At 39.7% G+C, this 20,785-nt stretch overlaps 1 protein-coding gene across 1 annotated transcript in view; it reads left to right on the top strand.

Annotated features, from left to right (window-relative positions):
• The first annotated feature begins 2,795 nt into the window (after positions 1–2,795).
• med7 (mediator complex subunit 7) overlaps positions 2,796–20,785 on the top strand; it is a 38,736-nt gene continuing 20,746 nt past the window's right edge. The window contains exon 1 of the mRNA XM_060926911.1: positions 2,796–2,891. The gene's annotated coding sequence lies outside the window, so the exon portion shown is untranslated. The remainder of the gene's footprint in view (positions 2,892–20,785) is intronic.

The raw sequence follows: 20,785 nt of genomic DNA, 5'->3' as shown, positions 1-20,785 counted from the left end.
TAGCCGCTGCTGTCTTCATTCATACAGAAAAGTAACAGATTGTGTATTCCCACCTGACTATATTTAACGGAATACTATGGAGCGCGAATCTCTGCAAGACATGTAAACCATGCGAGACTGGACATACTAGAACCCATGTTTCAGTTTTCTGAAAGGAATAAAGATTCGTTTTGTTTTAAATGTTTGCTTTGTTTGCTGAAAACAAACCACATCACGGCCTACAAAAACTCGCCGTCCAACCTGCTGAAGCATATTGAGGTATATAAACATTTTATTCCAAGAGAAAGCTTGCAACAAAGTTGTCTGTGCTTTTAGAGCTAGTGAAAATGTTGCAATAGCTATGCAGTCTGGTTAGTCAAATGACTTTCTCTGGATTTGCCTGGCAAGCTGCTGTAGCCTTGTCCATGGCTAACGTTGACACATAGCTAGTTAACTTGGACACAACTAGTTAGCATGTAAAAAATGAGTTACGCTAACATCAATAACATTACCTTATCTGAAGTCCTTTCAGAAATATGTTTTAGCATAATCTTGCCAAATAAACAATGTAGAAATCTTTCTTTTCTCGTCACGTTAGCTACCCAACATGATTTGGAGTTTGAAAAGAGTTTGCTAGCATGTCAGGTGGAGCTAGCTAGCTTAACGTTAAACCACCATGATGACACAGCATGTGTTCATTTTGTGAATTCACATTTCTGTCTTTGGTAACAGTATTAGGTTTTGTCAGCGTTGTGGCAATAATACAACAATGTGTTGACAGAAAATGTACTTTTAATACTTAAGTATTTTTAAAAGCAAGTACTTTAACTTAAGTAAAAATTTGACTGGACAACTTTCATTTGTATCGGAGTAACATTTGACCAGTGGGATCTGGACTTTGATTTAAGTAATGAAGTTGGGGACTTTGACTGCATCTAAAATCATTGGTACCCCTCTCCAATACCTGGAACAGATTTACTCTGCCAGGCTGAGAAACAGAGCCACAAAGATTAGGTCTGACTGCACTCACCCCAGACGGTGGTGTAGTGGTTAGCACGGTTGCCTCACAGCAAGAAGGTTCTGGGTTCGAACCCAGCCTTTCTGTGTGGAGTTTGCATGTTCTCCCTGTGTCTGCGTGGGTTTCCTCCGGGTGCTCTGGTTTCCCCCACAATCCAAAGACATGCAGTTAGGTTGATGTGGGGCAGCCTTGGGCTGAGGTGCCCTTGAGCAAGGTACCGAACCCCTGACTGCTCCCTGGGTGCTCTGGTGTGGCTGCCCACTGCTGTGTGTGTATGTGTTCACTGTTTCAGATGGGTTAAATGCAGAGGATGAATTTCACTGTGCTTGAAGACAAATAAAGGTTTCTTCTTCTTCTTTTTGACACCTTTCCCTCTGGCAGGCTAAGGGTCATAAAGTCACAAACAGCACGACACCAAAATAGCTTCTTCCAGGGCTGTAAAAGCTCTGCTGGAGGCCTGATCCGGACTTGGACTCACACTCTGCACCTTACTGTGTTTGGTTACATTGTATTAGAACACATAGGGCCAAATTACTCAATTCTGATTGGTCAATCAAGGAGGGCTTTTTTCCCTAACACGGGGCCATATTTCTGAAATGCTATTGGCTAGTTCGTTGCTTGGTTACGGTTACAAAAATTAGCAAATTGTGTCAACAAAATGGCTGACTCCGCTGACTCAGCAATGCCGTGTTTCGCTATATTTGACGAAGAAATGATAAGCCAGTTGAATGCTAAAAGCGAAAATGAAAATACCCAAAAAAAGTACGAATTTTTGGCTTTCTGTATTTAAGAAATGGGCCGCAGAAAGACAAATAAATGACTCTCTAGTGGCATATGAATGCTGTGAGTTAGACAAGGTGCTATCACAGTTTTTTTTTTGTCATGATGAAAGACGCTTTAGAAACTGATTCAAACGTGCGAGATAGTCTCGCGCCCTGATTGGTTCAGAAAACGTGAATGACAAATGTTGTGAACTTGAATGGCTTCTGAAGTATGAATTTGGCCCTGTATATTATAAACACCTCATCGCATGGTTCCTCGTAAAATTACGATTTACGATTACCTATACTAATTACGATTACCTATACTAATTACGATCCCATACGATTACCTATACTAATTACGTACTGCTGATTATATGCCAATATACTGCTTTTTAAAAGGTTATTTATTTTATTGATATGCTGCTGGGGCGGCACAGTGGTGTAGTGGTTAGCGCTGTCGCCTCACAGCAAGAAGGTCCGGGTTCGAGCCCCGTGGCCAGCGAGAGCCTTTCTGTGCGGAGTTTGCATGTTCTTCCCGTGTCCGCGTGGGTTTCCTCCGGGTGCTCCGGTTTCCCCCACAGTCCAAAGACATGCAGGTTAGGTTAACTGGTGACTCTAAATTGACCGTAGGTGTGAATGTGAGTGTGAATGGTTGTCTGTGTCTATGTGTCAGCCCTGTGATGACCTGGCGACTTGTCCAGGGTGTACCCCGCCTTTCGCCCGTAGTCAGCTGGGATAGGCTCCAGCTTGCCTGCGACCCTGTAGGACAGGATAAAGCGGCTAGAGATAATGAGATGAGATGAGATGAGATGAGATATGCTGCTGTGATCTGAGCCCTCAAACAGTGTTTTATTGTTTAGTAATGTGCAGTGACAATAAAGAATCTATCTCTCGAAACGTTCTGGTTCACACTCCAATCCAGAAGGTGGCGATAATGCACCTAAAAGCTGTTTGCCAACCGCCATAAAACAATATAAAAGAAGACGAAGTGGTGAGTATCCCGAGCGATACTCCACACCAGGTGGTGGCGGTAATGCGCCATAGCGCTGTTTGCCAGCCGCCCTAAAACGCCAAGAAGAGGAAGAAGGCGACGAAGAAGAGTAGCTCTACACTGCGTGGAATGTGTTTTGGTACGTATTGGTTTCTATTTAAACATTTTAAAAAATATATATATAAAATATATATCTAACTAACCATCATTAAGGCATTTAGTTGCGAGATGTCTAACAATAAGGGAAATGTGCTGGGGTAATGTTAGCTACTTTATCCTTTTAGTACCGTTTAACTTTACAAGTGTCATTACAAAAGCACCACACGGTGTTATTTTATGACTAAGTGACTATTTATGTAAAAAAAAAAAAGGTATGATTTTTTTTTTAAATATATATTTGGGTTGGTATATTAGTCGTTATGTCCCGAGCCAGCTAGGAAGTTAGGTTTCATATGAGCTTGTCAGTGTTGGTGTTATTAGTCTAATACAGGGCTGCTTCTAAACCAGCTTTAATTGTCATGACGTTGTTTTTGTGTAATGTATCCAAATATTGTATTATACACTACCGTTCAAAAGTTTGGGGTCACTTTGAAATGTCCTTATTTTTGAAAGAAAAGCACTGTTCTTTTCAATGAAGATCACTTTAAACTAATCAGAAATCTACTCTATACATTGCTAATGTGGTAAATGACTATTCTAGCTGCAAATGTCTGGTTTTTGGTGCAATATCTCCATAGGTGTATAGAGGCCCATTTCCAGCAACTATCACTCCAGTGTTCTAATGGTACAATGTGTTGCTCATTGCCTCAGAAGGCTAATGGATGATTAGAAAACCCTTGTACAATCATGTTAGCACAGCTGAAAACAGTTGAGCTCTTTAGAGAAGCTATAAAACTGACCTTCCTTTGAGCAGATTGAGTTTCTGGAGCATCACATTTGTGGGGTCGATTAAATGCTCAAAATGGCCAGAAAAATGTCTCGACTATATTTTCTATTCATTTTACAACTTATGGTGGTAAATAAAAGTGTGACTTTTCATGGAAAACACAAAATTGTCTGGGTGACCCCAAACTTTTGAACGGTAGTGTAAATCAGGTTACAAATCTCTAAAACATCTCTTCTATGAAAGTAGGGGGTTAGTTAAATGAAATAATACCTATGAAATAATAAATCTCCCGCTTTTGTCCAAAACCCTGAACCGTAACTTAGCGGACATGTTTTTATACTTTTTTTTTTTTTTTTTAAATAATAGTATTTCAGTTCCATGTAATATAGGTGTTGAAATCGCTTCTAGAGCTGCTGTCGTAGTATATACGAGTGCATCTCAAAAAATTAGAATACCATGAAAAAGTTCCTTTTTTTTCATAATTTTAATTCAAAAAGGTAAGCTTTCATATATTCTATATTAATTACATGTAATGTGAGCTATTTAAAGCCTTTTTTGTTTTAATTTTGATGATTATGGCTTATAGCTCATGAAAATCAGAAATCCAGTATCTCAAATTATTAGAATATTCCTTAAGATCAATCAAAAAAAGGATTTACAATACAGAAATGTCCAACTTCTGAAAAGTATATTCATTTATACACTCAATACTTGGTTGGGGCTCCTTTACCATGAATTACTGTATCAGTGTGGTGTGGCATGGAGGTGATCAGTCTGTGGCACTGCTGAGGTGTTATTGAAGCCCAGGTTGCTTTGATAGTGGCCTTCAGCGTATCTGTATTTTTGGGTCGGGTGTTTCTCATCTTCCTCTTGACAATACCCCATAGATTCTCTATGGGGTTCAGGTCAGGCAAGTTGGCTGGCCAATCAAACAATAATATCATGGTCAGCAAACCATTTGGTAGTAGTTTTGGCACTGTGGGTAGGTGCCAAGTCCTGCTGGAAAAGGAAATCAGCATATCCAAAAAGCTTGTCAGCAGATGGAAGCATGAAGTGCTCTAAAATCTCCTGGTAGATGGCTGTGTTGACTTTGGACTTGATAAAATACAGTGGACCAACACCAGCAGATGACATGGCACCCCAAATCATCAGACTGTGGAAACTTCACACTGGGCTTCAAACACCTTGGATTCTGTGCCTCTCCACTCTTCCTCCAGACTCTAGGACCGTGATTTCCAAATTAAATGCAAAATGTACTTTCATCTGAAAAGAGGACTTTGGACCACTGAGCAACAGTCCATTTCTTTCTCTCCTTAGCCCAGATAAGACACTTCTGACATTGTCTCTGTCTCAGGAGTAGCTTGATACGAATACGAAAGTTGTATCCCCTTTCTTGAAGATGTCTGTTTGTGATGGGTCTTGATACACTGACACCAGCCTCAGTCCACTCCTTGTGAAGCTCTCCCAAGTTCTTGAATCAACTTTTGGCAATCCTCTCAAGACTGTGGCCATCCCTGTTGCTTGTGCACCTTTTCCAGCCACCCTTTTCAGCAATGACCTTTTGTGGCTTACCCTCCTTGTGGCGGGCATCAGTGACCATCTTCTGGACAACAGTCAAGTCAGCAGTCTTCCCCATGATTGTGGTTATGTGTACTGAACTAGACCAAGAGATGCACTGTGTTCATACTGTTTTACTCAAACTCGAAATGAAATATTCTAATATTTTGAGATGGTTTTTTTTGTTTTTGTACTGTATGCCATACTGATTAAAATAGAAAAATGCTTGAGACATTTTAGTTTGTGTAATGAGTTTATAATATAACATTTTCACTTTCTTAAATAACTGATGGAAAATACTGAACTTTTTCACAATGTTCTATTTTTTTGAGATGCACTAGTAGACAAACCATGCCATGCTAATACTGTATTAGAGCGGCAGCCACAATTATCGACACCTGAACGATCTTTTGGCCATTGCAAAAGTAGAAGGCTCCCCCCCCCCCCCCCCCCCCCAATATGTCGATAATGCATGAATAATTACTCAAACTTCCACTGGGGAAAAAAAAAAGTTGATTCCTGATTACTTTGTGTATCAGATCACGTGACACCTTTGTCCACAGTTATCGACGCCTTTGTCTGCAGTTATCGACATCCAGATTTATTTATATTTAAAAAAAAATCAGTATGTGGTATTAACAATTTTTTTTTTTTTTTTTTTTTAATTTTTTACATAGACTAATGTTTAGTACAAAATCTCAAATATATCTGCTTACATAATATTGTTTGACGATATTGTGATATGTGGTGAAAGTAGAAAGGAGGTTGAGTTGGGTTTGGAGAGATGGAGGTATGCATTGGAACGAAGATGAATGAAGGTGAGCAGTAGCAAAACAGAATACATGTGCATCAATGAGAATGGGGGTGAGAGTGGAGTGAAGATGCAAGGAGTAGACGTAAAGAAAGTTGGTGAATTCAAGTACCTGGGGTCAACTGTGCAGGAAAATGGGGGCTGTGATAGTGAGGTGAGAAAGAGAGTGCAGGCAGGGTGGAGCAGTTGGAGAAGGATTTCGGGAGTCATTTGTGAGAGGAAAGTCCCAGCAAAAGTGAAAGGTAAGATGTATAAGACAGTAGTGAGACCAGCTGTGATGTATGGATTGGAGACCGTACCCTTAACGAAGAGACAGGAGGCAAAGTTGGAGGTGGCCGAGTTGAGGATGTTAAGGTTTGCGATGGGAGTGACAAGGTTGGACAGGATAAGGAACGAGCACATCAGAGGGACAGCACATGTGGAGAGCTTGAGAATTAAGCTAAGAGAGATGAGACTGACTGTGCTCACTGTAGGACCCAAATTGTTTTAGCGAAAAGTGCTAAAGACTCAAATTTTTCGCAATTTCGCTTAGCAAGAAATGCTAAAAGAACAATTTTCTTTTTAGCAAAGTAATTTTTTTAGCAAGATATGTTATACTTCTAAATATTTCTTGCACTGACATAATACTAAAAAATGAATTATTGTAGTTTGTTTCAATAGTGTTTGCAAGCTTGTTTCCTGCCTTTGTTTTTCCATGTTCTTGATTTATGTTCATAGCATGCTTGCTTATTCTTGAATCCTCTTATTTTGATCATTTCATCAACTGTATATATGTAATGAAATTGTGTGTTTTAATTTAACCCGCTTAATCTGGCTTACGGAGTCCATATTTTTCATTATAATTATATCTAACATCTGGTGTGATGTGCCTCGCATTGTTTGCTATCTATGCACCTTTTAGCCCTTAGTCACCCTCTGTAGTATGCTGACTGGCTGTGTAACGTAACTGCATGGTGAGTGGCTTCCAACTCTATCAGGGATTTATCACACCTATGGGTCATGTTTAAATTTGAACTGGTCAAGTTGGCCTGGCCAACATCAGTGTCTGACTTGACCAATATCAGTGGCTGTCCTTGCTAAATTTTATTTATTTTATTTTTTTCAAAATTCTATTTTAACATCTCAACCACTGGTATTGCCTCGCGCGTGTGTGTTTTCATTATTGAGGTGTGTGTGTGTGTGTGTGTGTGTCTGTGTGTATAATTGGGATCTGTGTGTGTGTTTAGGGGGAGGGGGCGTCTTTATGGGTAGGATGAAGGGAGCTCGGAGTTCAAATCAATGGTTGTTTCTTATAAATTAATCTCATAACCCAAATATAATGATATTCACCATTAATTTCTCAAATGAAACGCTTGCAGTCAAAACTTTGAACTATGTGCGTCAAAACGCTCTGAAAACAAGGTGCACTTGGTCGATATATCCTGGTTCATCTGCAAGTTCTTCCAAAGTTCTGTCAGGGTTGATATTATGTAGAAAATACGTCTTTAGAATGGTTATATCGTGTTTTTATCCCTAACTGAGAAAGCTAACAGAACATTCTAAAGTTCTCACTTTTTAGATAAGTTTTTTTTTTTTTTTTTTTTTTTTTTTTTTTTTTGTCATACGTAAAGTCAGATAATTTATTTTAAACAAACCTCGCTATAATCTTGTTCACTAATGAGCGAGAATTGCCGACATTACCAGCGCAACTCGGAAATTGATGATTTTATATGTAAGGTCCGATGCTACATAGACATATAAACATAGACGCCGCATTGAGCTGGTGGCCCGTTGCTGGGATACGTCAGAGTGTCCACCATATTGGATGTGGCAAATCTTCCCCATAAACCAATGCAAGTAAATGGCCTGAACTTCATAAAGCCCCTTTCTACAATAATATTTAACTCGATGCCTTTTATTCACCCATTAAGACACACACGTATATATTTGGGAAACAAACAGGCATCAAAACATGTATAACTTTTAATGTGATGGTTATAAAGTGTGCGAAATATCCGTCAATATTCTGAATGACCACCAAACTGAGTTCGGCCAGGTTCTAACATCATACCAAAACAAAATGCATCACTGATTCCTTCACGTTCAGAAAGGTTAAAAACATTCATCATACGTTCAAAAACGTTCATCATAGTGTGGCAGTGTATTATCTAATTCTCACTGCTTATAACTCTACACCTACCTGGTGGAGATGAGCTGGGAAACTGAAGACTGAAGGAACAGTATTGAAAAGTATTTTTCCAGTCTCACCTGTGAAAGGTAATCCCATGTGATCTCGTTTGGATGGTAAACCTGTTGGTACAGTTAAACGCAGCACATGAATGAGGCATCTTTATTCTCGGCTACTGTCTAGACGCTATACCAGAGACGGCTGAAGAATCTCCACTTTGCCACATCCAATATGGCGGCAAGGATGACGTATGATTCTACGCAGAAGGCGGCGTCTGTTTGTCTATGCGCTGCTATTGGAAGACGTAATTTGCGATCAACCAGTAAGAAGCTTCGAAACTCGGGGGCGTTGGTTATAAATCAAAACCTCGAAGATGGACATGAAAGGTACTGTTCATCTTGAGAAATCGCAATTGTTTGATGGATTTTGCTTAAACTTTAAATGATTTTCGCATAAAATGCGAATACAGATTTTCTTTTCGCAAATTGGAATAAAACTTCGCAATTTGCGGACGTGCGAGCGGCTAGCGTGAGCCCAGACTGAGATGGTACGGGCACATCCTGAGAAGAGATGCAGAGCATGTTGGAAGGAGAATGTTGAGGATGGAGCTGCCAGGCACACGAAAACGAGGAAGGCCAAAGAGGAGATGCATGGATGTGGTGAGAGAGGACATGAAAGTGGCAGGTGTGGTAGAGAAGGATGCGGAAGACAGGGCCATCCTTAAAAAAAATCCGTTTCCTGTCCACCGGGTGAGCAAAAAAATTTTCGGGAGGGATTTTATTTATTTATTTATTTATTTATTGGATGGATAAGAAATCGCAATGCTGTTTGCTTTTTCTTTCAGTACTTTATTACAAAAGCAGACACATTTAATAAAATGATGGTTTAATCAACTGAAACTTGTACAAAAACTTTAAGTTAGCATTTTAAATGCTGACTGCAACATTTGCAAGACTTTTACAAAGGTACTTAAAATGTCCGACACACGGACTTTTTGTAGTTCTAAATCGAGCGTTAGGCCTAGTTCGGATTAAATTACACTATTAAAATGATCACTGAATGATTTGTTTTTCTGAATCTTTACTATTTTGTTGTTCGCTAGAATACCATTTTGCGATTTCACACTTAAGCAAATGGTTGAAAACTCCGGATCTCCTTCCTTCATTGTGGCTGCCATTTTTTTGTGCCACACGGCGCATGCGCAGAGCTGATTCGACAGGGCTTTCCACAAGCACCGGCTGCGGCCACACAGCCGACTACACAAGTCCAGCCGGCTACTTTAATGACTATTTTTGTAGCCCACAGGCTCTAAGTATTAATTTTCGATTTTAATAAAATGTTTATCTAACGGACTGACAATGTCAAACTGAACCGCACTCATTCAAGTTGTGATTCGTGCTGTTTGTACTGATAACCACAAATTCCCTGCCGACTTCGTTGATCAAGGGAGAGTAACTCATCCGTGGCCCCGACATGCGGTGTGTGCGTGCACTCGGCGGAGGCAGTAGTGTGTCGGGGCCGTCGGAGGCGACAACGGAGGGAACAGAAGCAGAGATGACGCTTATTTTGTCTCTGGTAAACCAGTCTTCTCTCGTTCAATTACGTGCTGGCATCAAAAGACACCGTTGGTTGTATATGAAACCAAACTGAGTCGCTGGAGTGTATTTTCATCCACAAATGGAGAAATGTTCACCGAGTGTTTGATTGTGTAGCCCCACTGCAGACCGTTGTCGTTGTTAATTCATAGCATGCTCAGCTGCGTGAATGTATCATGCACCGAAAATAAGAGATTTACAAGCCAGGAACGCCTCATGATGCAATACGCAAGAAAAGAAAGATGGTTTACTGCCATTTTACTTTGTATTTGAGTAAAGTGAATAAATAAATGGTCTGTGGAAAATACATTTAATCCTGGGAACTGCGTGCACAGGAGTTTATTATTAGTGATGCAGTGCTATGCATTGCAAACTATTGACTCCCATATAGGGAGCAAAGCACAGCAAACTCTTGTTCTTCCGTTTTTCATCTTCTGTACAAATTTCGATTTCGAATAACCCAATAACCGTACATCGCACATAAACAATACATCAAAACGTGCGGTTCGATCAGACTCTCTATGCTATTACTTTGTTCAGCATTCTACGATTTTTTTCGCGACATGGTCGTGAAAAAAATCACACAATTTCCCATTCATTTTCTATGGAATTAATTGAAAAAATCGCACATTTTCAATGTTTTTCAAACATCTGCTGCTTTGGCATGCTTTCACCTAGAGACATGATTCAAACTTTAAAACTTAGAAAAACTTCTCCTGTGTGGATCTGGCATTCAACTTTTTTGCTAGGTTCTATACTTTTTGATCAGTCACAGATCAAACACCATGATCAATTCTGGAGAAATTCAGACTTTATAATGGGTGTCTATTGCGTTACACACCAGTGGAGCTCGTTAAGTTAGAGTGTAGAGATCTTCAAAAAGTAGCTCAAACTTTCTCATTTAAACTGTGTTTTCAGCCACAAATTTTACTCTACAGACATAATTTTCTCAAAAGTAGTAGTCACACTTGTCCTGATTCACACAATGTGTCTACCTGAACGATAGGATTTACAGTTTTTGAATGAGAAGCCTGAAAGTAAGGAGAGGACAGCTGCGCTGCCCCATTCACTCCCATTATAAACCTGGCTGCGCTCTGACTGCAAAATCAGGAAAGTCACTTGTTTTTAACTCGCTCTAGTGGCCATATTTTTTACACTAGGGACAAAAAAATTACATCAATGTGTTCATGAGAGCCTTGTAGCGCTCAGTGTGAAAGAATTTTGTGAATAGCTCCTTTTGTTTCTGTGTAAATCAGCGTTGTTCGAGGAGAGGGAACTCTGAGAAAAAGCGCTCTTTGCTTGTCATATTGTGTCTCTTCCCTGCACCTGAGCACCGTTACCAAGGCGACGAGCTCCACTCAGGGAGCAGAGAGGGGAGGGGCTGCTCTCTCTCAAACACACACAGGCTCAGAGCATCGGAGCCTCATAGCCTGCGATGCGCGCCCTGCAGCACTCTCACCATTTCACACGGGAATTGTCGGCTCCTTATTTGTCATGGCTGGCTAGTATGAGCCTTAGTGGAAAGCCCTGGGAATGCGTAAATGTCTAATTCGATTTTAGATTTATGAACCCGAAAAAAATGTCGAAAAAACGGCGTTAAAAAAAAAAATTCACCCGCACAAACGGCACTCACCCGGCTGGTGGACCGGAAATGGAACATTTTTTAATAATGGCCCAGGGAGCAATAGAAAGATCCGCTGTGGCGACCCCTAATCGGGAGCAGCCAAAAGAAGATATCTGCTTACATAAATGAAGTACGGTGGATATAAAACGTGTACACGTCCTGTTAAAATGATATAGGTTTTTCTGATGTAAAAAAACACCACGCATCTCCCATAACCTGGGACGGAACGGTATTGTCACGTATTTTCTTATATTTGCTCTGGATTTTTATATGCTGTTCTGTCCCATGTATAACAAGTGTTGTCCCGCAATACCATTTTTGTGACATTTACAACCCCGATTCCAAAAAAGTTGGGACAAAGTACAAATTGTAAATAAAAACGGAATGCAATGATGTGGAAGTTTCAAAATTCCATATTTTATTCAGAATAGAACATAGATGACATATCAAATGTTTAAACTGAGAAAATGTATCATTTAAAGAGAAAAATTAGGTGATTTTAAATTTCATGACAACACATCTCAAAAAAGTTGGGACAAGGCCATGTTTACCACTGTGAGACATCCCCTTTTCTCTTTACAACAGTCTGTAAACGTCTGGGGACTGAGGAGACAAGTTGCTCAAGTTTAGGGATAGGAATGTTAACCCATTCTTGTCTAATGTAGGATTCTAGTTGCTCAACTGTCTTAGGTCTTTTTTGTCGTATCTTCCGTTTTATGATGCGCCAAATGTTTTCTATGGGTGAAAGATCTGGACTGCAGGCTGGCTAGTTCAGTACCCGGGCCCTTCTTCTACGCAGCCATGATGCTGTAATTGATGCAGTATGTGGTTTGGCATTGTCATGTTGGAAAATGCAACGTCTTCCCTGAAAGAGACGTCGTCTGGATGGGAGCATATGTTGCTGTAGAACCTGGATATACCTTTCAGCATTGATGGTGTCTTTCCAGATGTGTAAGCTGCCCATGCCACACGCACTAATACAACCCCATACCATCAGAGATGCAGGCTTCTGAACTGAGCGCTGATGACAACTTGGGTCGTCCTTCTCCTCTTTAGTCCGAATGACACGGCGTCCCTGATTTCCATAAAGAACTTCAAATTTTGATTCGTCTGACCACAGAACAGTTTTCCACTTTGCCACAGTCCATTTTGAAATGAGCCTTGGCCCAGAGAAGACGTCTGCGCTTCTGGATCATGTTTAGATACGGCTTCTTCTTTGAACTATAGAGTTTTAGCTGGCAACGGCGGATGGCACGGTGAATTGTGTTCACAGATAATGTTCTCTGGAAATATTCCTGAGCCCATTTTGTGATTTCCAATACAGAAGCATGCCTGTATGTGATGCAGTGCCGTCTAAGGGCCCGAAGATCACGGGCACCCAGTCTGGTTTTCCGGCCTTGACCCTTACGCACAGAGATTCTTCCAGATTCTCTGAATCTTTTGATGATATTATGCACTGTAGATGATGATATGTTCAAACTCTTTGCAATTTTACACTGTCGAACTCCTTTCTGATATTGCTCCACTATTTGTCGGTGCAGAATTAGGGGGATTGGTGATCCTCTTCCCATCTTTACTTCTGAGAGCCGCTGCCACTCCAAGATGCTCTTTTTATACCCAGTCATGTTAATGACCTATTGCCAATTGACCTAATGAGTTGCAATTTGGTCCTCCAGCTGTTCCTTTTTTGTATCTTTAACTTTTCCAGCCTCTTATTGCCCCCGTCCCAACTTTTTTGAGATGTGTTGCCGTCATGAAATTTCAAATGAGCCAATATTTGGCATGAAATTTCAAAATGTCTCACTTTCGACATTTGATATGTTGTCTATGTTCTATTGTGAATACAATATCAGTTTTTGAGATTTGTAAATTATTGCATTCCATTTTTATTTACAATTTGTACTTTGTCCCAACTTTTTTGGAATCGGGGTTGTATTTACATAATGTTTATTATTAATTTATTTTTTTGCGGTGCAGTTTTCATCAAATCCTGCGCTCTGATTGGCTGGCGAACGGGTCCGTATCCTACGGTACGGACCCCGGTTACAGACCTTTTGGCGACTCACTCATTCACAACAACAAACCTAGTAGAAATTGTCAACTTTTTTTTTTAAAATAAGATTTATAAGATTTTTATCAAAAATCTTACATTTGTGAGCATTTCTTAGGAGAATAGCATTAATTTTACAGCATGGATAGCGATAACGGTCTTCACAGTGAAAACGACTTTTACTACCCTGAGGAAGAAGAAATAAAATTTCAGGAGAAAGCTAAAAACATGTAACTTGCTAACGCTGAGCAAAAACATGGCTGAATCCTGAATGACTCAATTTTGTATAAATAGGGGACTACATAGGCGGCAAAATGTTTGTTTTTTTTTTTCCCCTGCCATGGAAGTGCACCTGTATACCGAGGAGGAAGCAATTTGCATTTCAGCCTCATACCTCATTCAGCCATGAATGAGGATTCAAAATGGCGGCTCGGCTCGGGTTTCCTTTTTGGGCGCCCTCATTTTCTGTTAGAATTTGGTAAAGAAATAAATATTATTTACCAGCTTAAGGTCGGTCCGTATGGTGAAATACCGTGACCTCGGCCTTGAATACTGACCTCGGCCTAGAGGGTATAACTGACTTTTTTTTTTTTTTTTTTAGTTCCAGTTTCACAAAGACATCAATCACGTCCACTATTTTATGAATCGGTATTTACATTAGTCATCCCGCCTTTATAGATGAACCAGTCACGTTTGATAAAGTTAGAAGAAAAACAAAATATACTGTTTAGTTTTGTCAAATCCTATAACTTGCCTACTATTTATTCATCCATTTTACAATTTCTTGCCTCTTCCCCTACCGCTACCTTTTTGTTTCTTCAGGTGACATTGCATACATTTCAAGTTCTTCTGTTTTATGACCCATGTTTTCACGATCAGTGTGAAACCACATTTTACGTTCATTGCACATTAAAATACAAATCTGAATCTTCTGGTAACTTGCAACTACAGTAAAGCCTTTCTACATGAGTAGTTCTATATCAGTTTTCTCAACAATTTTATGTGGGAACACCACACAATGGATTCCTATCGCCACACAATCAGACTCGCGATTTAAAAAAAAAAAAAAAATTCTGTTGCGTATCGTTCCGTTCATTCATAGTGCTCTTTCTTCTCGTTCACACGCGTGCGCACACACCCACACACAGAGAGAGAGAGACGGAGAGGCGTGTACACAGGCCTGCCGTTGCGCATATACCCGGACTGCAAGTAGGCCTGTTAGGCTAATTAAAAATAATGCAGCCTTCCCGATTCGCCTTCCGACCCCTTATTTTAAAAGGTAGCCTATGTCGTGCTCGTGATGAGCTTTATCATAGCCTTCTTGGCTTACATGAAACGGACATCCCTGAGTCAGGCTATAAACCAATTTTGATGCATACAGTAGCAGCTTGACGCGAGGAACCGGCCTTATTGCATTCTCCCGTTTATCCCGCTTCAGCATTCATGCAAGTTATTAATAATGGCTTGACATTCACAATAAATAAGGATTTCCCATTAGCCTAAATAAAATGTTATACTCGCGGGGATGCCTAGTTGATGCTACCTGAAGCATAAATTAAAATCTGAATATTTTAAGAAACATCTTTATTAGCTTTATTGGCGAAGTAGATAAACCATCACTGCATCACTGATGCGCACACACACTGGCAGCTGATTCGCCCACTCCTCCTCTCCACGCATACTGCTTGCATAGGGCACTTGAGGTTCCCCCCCCAGGAAGCCACGCAGAATTAAATGTTCTGATAGGGCATGCAGGCTTTGCACCAATTAGGGTAATGCTTTTTCATTATTGTTAGTTGCCTTGGTGTTACCTTAAGTGGTTTCTTGCATCTAATTATGATATTTTGTTACATTATACTATTTATTTCATTTTAATGTTGGTTGAGGTAAGTGTTGAGTTCAATATTTAAAATAAAAACCTCCAGCTTGTTTTTTGCAATTTATTCCTTGAATGTCAACTAAAGAATGATTGGAAGATTGCCACCAAAAAGGCAAAAAACTAAACTTGAACTTCAATTTTGGTGAGTAATTTTCATAAATTTAAAAGACAGGTTTTCCACTAACATCAAGCCCAGCAAACTAATGGCCTGCCCTGTAATGTAAAGTTGGGTCGAGGAATGAAACCAGGCAGGGTTCTGGGAAAAATTGTTTTAGCTGTCTTCTCTTAAAGAACTTGAGAGAATTTAGATTGAACTGAATAATCTCAAATGCTTCTTGTAGCTTTAAAATAGTCCCAGCAGGTGACTTTGAAGAAAAATACTGTGTGTTTGAACACCGCCTGCTGTAAACACTTTGCATACACCCCAATGACCGACTCCACCGACCGCCACGACACCACCACGCATGATTCCCTCATTGGCACAGTGGAGCACCACAAATTGCTACCTGGTCTGTGGGAAACACTGCATGGTAAAGAGTTTGTTTTGCATACAAGCATGCAAGTGCTCTCTCATAACCCTAACATCATGCTCGACAGTACATGGATCAATGCCATGTAAAATACTGAGACAGTTTGCTATGGCAAATACACCACAGGAATTAGTATCAGGTTGGGATTGAACAATTTCAAAACTAGTGACATTGATGGTGGTCTTGCAAACTGAGCCACATTTCTTAAGCATGTTAACCTGAGATAGTTGCCTCCTCCACTGTCTAACACATCAACATCTCTGTGATGGTTAAAAGTGGAGACAACTATCCAGTGAGAACCCATCCCAACAGGATAGCGCTCGTTCCGCCACGCGGGATTTCTTTGTGACGTCACGCCGAAGTATATTCTGTAATTGGAGTTCCGGGCTTTTAGATCAATTTCAATTGAAAGTATCGTGAATATAATGTTAATACAATGTGACGGGATATAATAATACTGGATAGTCAAAGAATACTTGACAGTGATGCGTGTGAGTACAAGATGTTAAGTATGAAACCCCTGAATACTTAGAAAACGCAACGTTAGTGTAATATGCCATCCCGTTCCGGTTCATACTTTCTGTACCGGGTTATGAGAGACACCAAAAAAAAAAAGACACCACGATAAATAACCTCACAACTTTTCCCACCTTTAATGTGACCTATAACCTGTACAATGCAATTGAAAAACAAATCTGTTGGGGGGAGAACATAAAAAAAAAAAGTACAATAAGCTGGTTGTAAAAAGTGTGCACACCCTTAAACTAATACTTTGTTGAAGCACCTTTTGATTTAATTACAGCATTCAGTCTTTTTGGGTCGGAGTCTATCAGCCTGCCGCATCTAGACTTGGCAATATTTGCCCACTCTTCCTTGCAAAAGCGCGCCAAATCTGTCAGATTGCGAGGGCATCTCTTGTGCGCGGCCCTCTTCAGGTCACCCCACAGATTTTCAATTGGATTTAGGTCTCTGCTCTGGCTGGGCCATTCCAAAACTTTAATTTTCTTCTGGTGAAGCCATTCTTTTGTTGATCTTGATGTATGCTTGGGGTCACTGTCGTGCTGAAATTCCTCTTCAGCTTTCTAGCAGACACCTGAAGGTTTTGGGCCAAAATTGACTGGTATTTAGAACTGTTCATAATTCCGTCCACCTTGACTAAAGCCCCTGGTCCAGCTGAAGAAAAACAACCCCAAAACATGATGCTGCCACCACCATGCTTCACCGTGGGTATGGTGTTCTTTTGGTGATGCGCTGCGTTTTTGCACCAAACATACCTTTTGGAATTGTTGCCAAAAAGTTCAACCTTGGTTTCATCAGGCCATAACACATTTTCCCACATGCTTTTGGGAGAGTTGGTGTGGGTGTGGGGGCTTTTTTTTTTAAACAAAATTTAGCTGACCCTGGATGTTTTTCTTTAAGAAAAGGCTTCTGTCTTGCGACCCTACCCCATAGTCCAGACACATGGAGAACATGGGAGATTCACATGTAGTACACAACCAGTACTTGCCAGAAATTCCTGCAGCTCCTTCAGTGTTGCTGTGGGCCTCTCGGCAGCCTCCCTGACCGGTTTTCGTCTTGTCTTTTCATCAATTTTGGAGGGACGTCCAGTTCTCGGTAATGTCACTGTTGTCCCATATTTTCTCCACTTCTTGATGACTGTCTTCACTGTGCTCCATGGTATATGGAATGCCGTGGAAATGTTTTTGTACCCTTCTCCTGACTGATACCTTTCAACAATGAGATCCCTCTGATGCTTTGTAAGCTCTCTGTGAACCCTGGCTTTTGCTGGAGGATGCAACTGAGTAAATGTCGTCTGAACTTTATTTGGGGTTAATCAGAGTCATTTCAATTGATGGCAGGTGTGAACCCAAAAAGCCTGAATGCTGTAATTAAATCAAAAGGTGCTTCAACGAAGTATTAGTTTAAGGGTGTAAACACTTATACAACCAGTTTATTGTATGTTTTTATGTTTTCCCCCCAAACAGATTTGTTTCAATTGAATTGTACAGGTTATAGCTCAGGTGGGAAAAGTTTTGAAATTATTTATCGTTTTTTTTTTTTTTTTTTCTAACATCAGAAAAACCTGTCATTTTCACAGGGCGTATATACTTTTTATATCCACTGGAATTCTAATGTTTGTAAACAAATGACCTCAATGACAAATGACCTGTCAGAAAATCTTTATTCCACTTTTGAAGTATTTTCATAGATGACATTTTATTGTTTGTATTAATTTCTAGTTTTGTAGTTTACCAATAAATGTCAACAGGCAATTGACATTGTAACCACATGAAAATCCAGGTCAAAGGTCGCATGTCATTCCTCAAACCAAAATATAAAACGTCTACTGATATTGTAATGTGCTAGATATTTACAGCAAACTGCAAAAATCATATATTTTCTGAATGGAATATAAAAATGTGAATATTTCAAGCATATAACCAATTTGTATACTAGGAATTTAATTCTATTTATTGCAATCGGATTCCAAATACTCTAAGGATTCCATTCTGTTATGAATCAGAAAAAAAATTATAAATCCCAACAGGGTGTGGGTGTTTGGGTTTTTTTTTTTTAAAGTACTTCATCTACTTCAATGTTGCACAAAGATCGATCCATAACAGTTGTAAATGTCACTTAATTCCACAGGGTGTCGATAATGGTGGACACTGGTGAAGGTGATCACTATTATTGGCACCTCATATGACCTCTCAAATGCACATTTAGATACAAAATGGCGACTGTCAAATGAAAGAGTAAGAAACAAAATAGGTTTCGACAAGATCATGAAATATCGGTGAATTTGATGAGTAAAAACATGTCCATTATCTTTCCACCATGCTTGCATCTCGGGTAATGAGCTGTGTCATCAGACGACAAGATCGGGCGGGGGGGGGGGTCTTCCGGTCGATTTAATTAACCAATAATAACTGTTGTAACTGAGACTCACCTTTTTGTAAAATTTTTATTGGTAAATCTGAAAAGGTGTCGATAATTGCTCTATAAAATGTATCCTTTTACCAGAACACTTACTGTCATAAGATTTTTACAATAGTGTTTCTTTATTTAAATATGCATGAAGTTTAATTTTAAGGGTTTAACTTTTAGAGAATCCTCCTAACAGTGATAACATACAGTTAGGTGCATATATATATATATATATATATATATATATATATATATATATATATATATATATATATATATATATATATTTATTTATTTTTATTTGGACACTGACACAAATTTTTTTTTTACCTGTTTACTGAAACATTCAAGTTATAGTTATATAATGGACAAAGTCCAGACTTTCAGCTTTCATTTGAGGGTATCCACATTAAAATTGGATGAAGGGTTTAGGAGTTTCAGCTCCTTAACATGTGCCACCCTGTTTTTAAAGGGACCAAAAGTAATTGGACAATTGACTCAAAGGCTATTTCATGGGCAGGTGTGGGCAATTCCTTCGTTATGTCATTCTCAATTAAGCAGATAAAAGGCCTGGAGTTGATTTGAGGTGTGGTGCTTGCATTTGGAAGATTTTGCTGTGAAGAAAACATGCGGTCAAAGGAGCTCTCCATGCAGGTGAAACAAGCCATCCTTAAGCTGCGAAAACAGAAAAAACCCATCTGAGAAATTGCTACAATATTAGGGGTGGCAAAATCTACAGTTTTGTACATCCTGAGAAAGAAAAAGCACTGGTGAACTCATCAATGCAAAAAGACCTGGACACTCACAGAAGACAACGGTGGTGGATGATCGCAGAATAATTTCCATGGTGAAGAGAAACCCCTTCACAACAGCCAACCAAGTGAACACCACTCTCCAGGAGGTAGGCGTATCAATATCCAAATCTACCATAAAGAGAAGACTGCATGAAAATAAATACAGAGGATTCACTGCACGGTGCAAGCCACTCATAAGCCTCAAGAATAAAAAGGCTAGATTGGACTTTGTTAAACATCTAAAAAAGCCAGCACAGTTCTGGAAGAACATTCTTTGGACAGATGAAACCAAGATCAACCTCTACCAGAATGATGGAAAGAAAAAAGTATGGTGAAGGCATGGTACAGCTCATGATCCAAAGCATACCACATAATCTGTAAAACACGGTGCAGGCAGTGTGATGGCTTGGGCATGCATGGCTGCCAGTGGCACTGGGTCACTAGTGTTTATTGATGATGTGACACAGGACAGAAGCAGCCGGATGAATTCTGAGGTATTCAGAGATGCACTGTGTGCTCAAAAACAGCCAAATAATAATCGGCGTTTCATAATACAGATGGACAATGACCCAAAACATAAAGCCAAAGCAACCCAGGAGTTTATTAAAGCAAAGAAGTGGAATATTCTTGAATGGCCAAGTCAGTCACCTGATCTCAACCCAATTGAGCATGCATTTCACTTGTTAAAGACTAAACAACAGAAAGGCCCACAAACAAACAGCAACTGAAAACCGCTGCAGGGCAATTCCATGTAAATGTCAACCTCACCATGCAAAAATAAAGCAACATGTAATACATCAAAACCACTCCCAGAGATATCACCTAGGCCTGTATTTTACAGATGTGAATAAGTTGAACCAATTTGTAACCAACCTAATATGTCACTGTCAGTCTTTCTTATAATGTAAAACCCAAGCTAAAATCAACTTTGATCATGTACAATTCTATATTATTGCCACAAGCCACAGAAATGTATGCTAAAATCCGCAAAACAATAGCCATCCTAAATATTATTTAAGAACTTTGATAGTTTTAGCTGCTATTTAGAGAGTTTTTCAAAGGGTTATGGTGGTTAAATTGCTGATTTTCTAAACATATGCCATGTCTATTTCAGACGCGTCACATCCATAACGGAATTTCGTCACATCCATAACGCTGACTTTTCCTTCCGAAACTCTGCATGAAATACAAAATATTTTAAACAAAGATTTT

Source organism: Neoarius graeffei, chromosome 8, assembly GCF_027579695.1.
Source record: "Neoarius graeffei isolate fNeoGra1 chromosome 8, fNeoGra1.pri, whole genome shotgun sequence".
In the NCBI taxonomy this organism is placed as follows: Eukaryota; Metazoa; Chordata; class Actinopteri; order Siluriformes; family Ariidae; genus Neoarius; species Neoarius graeffei.
This window is presented reverse-complemented; position numbering and strand designations above follow the sequence as displayed.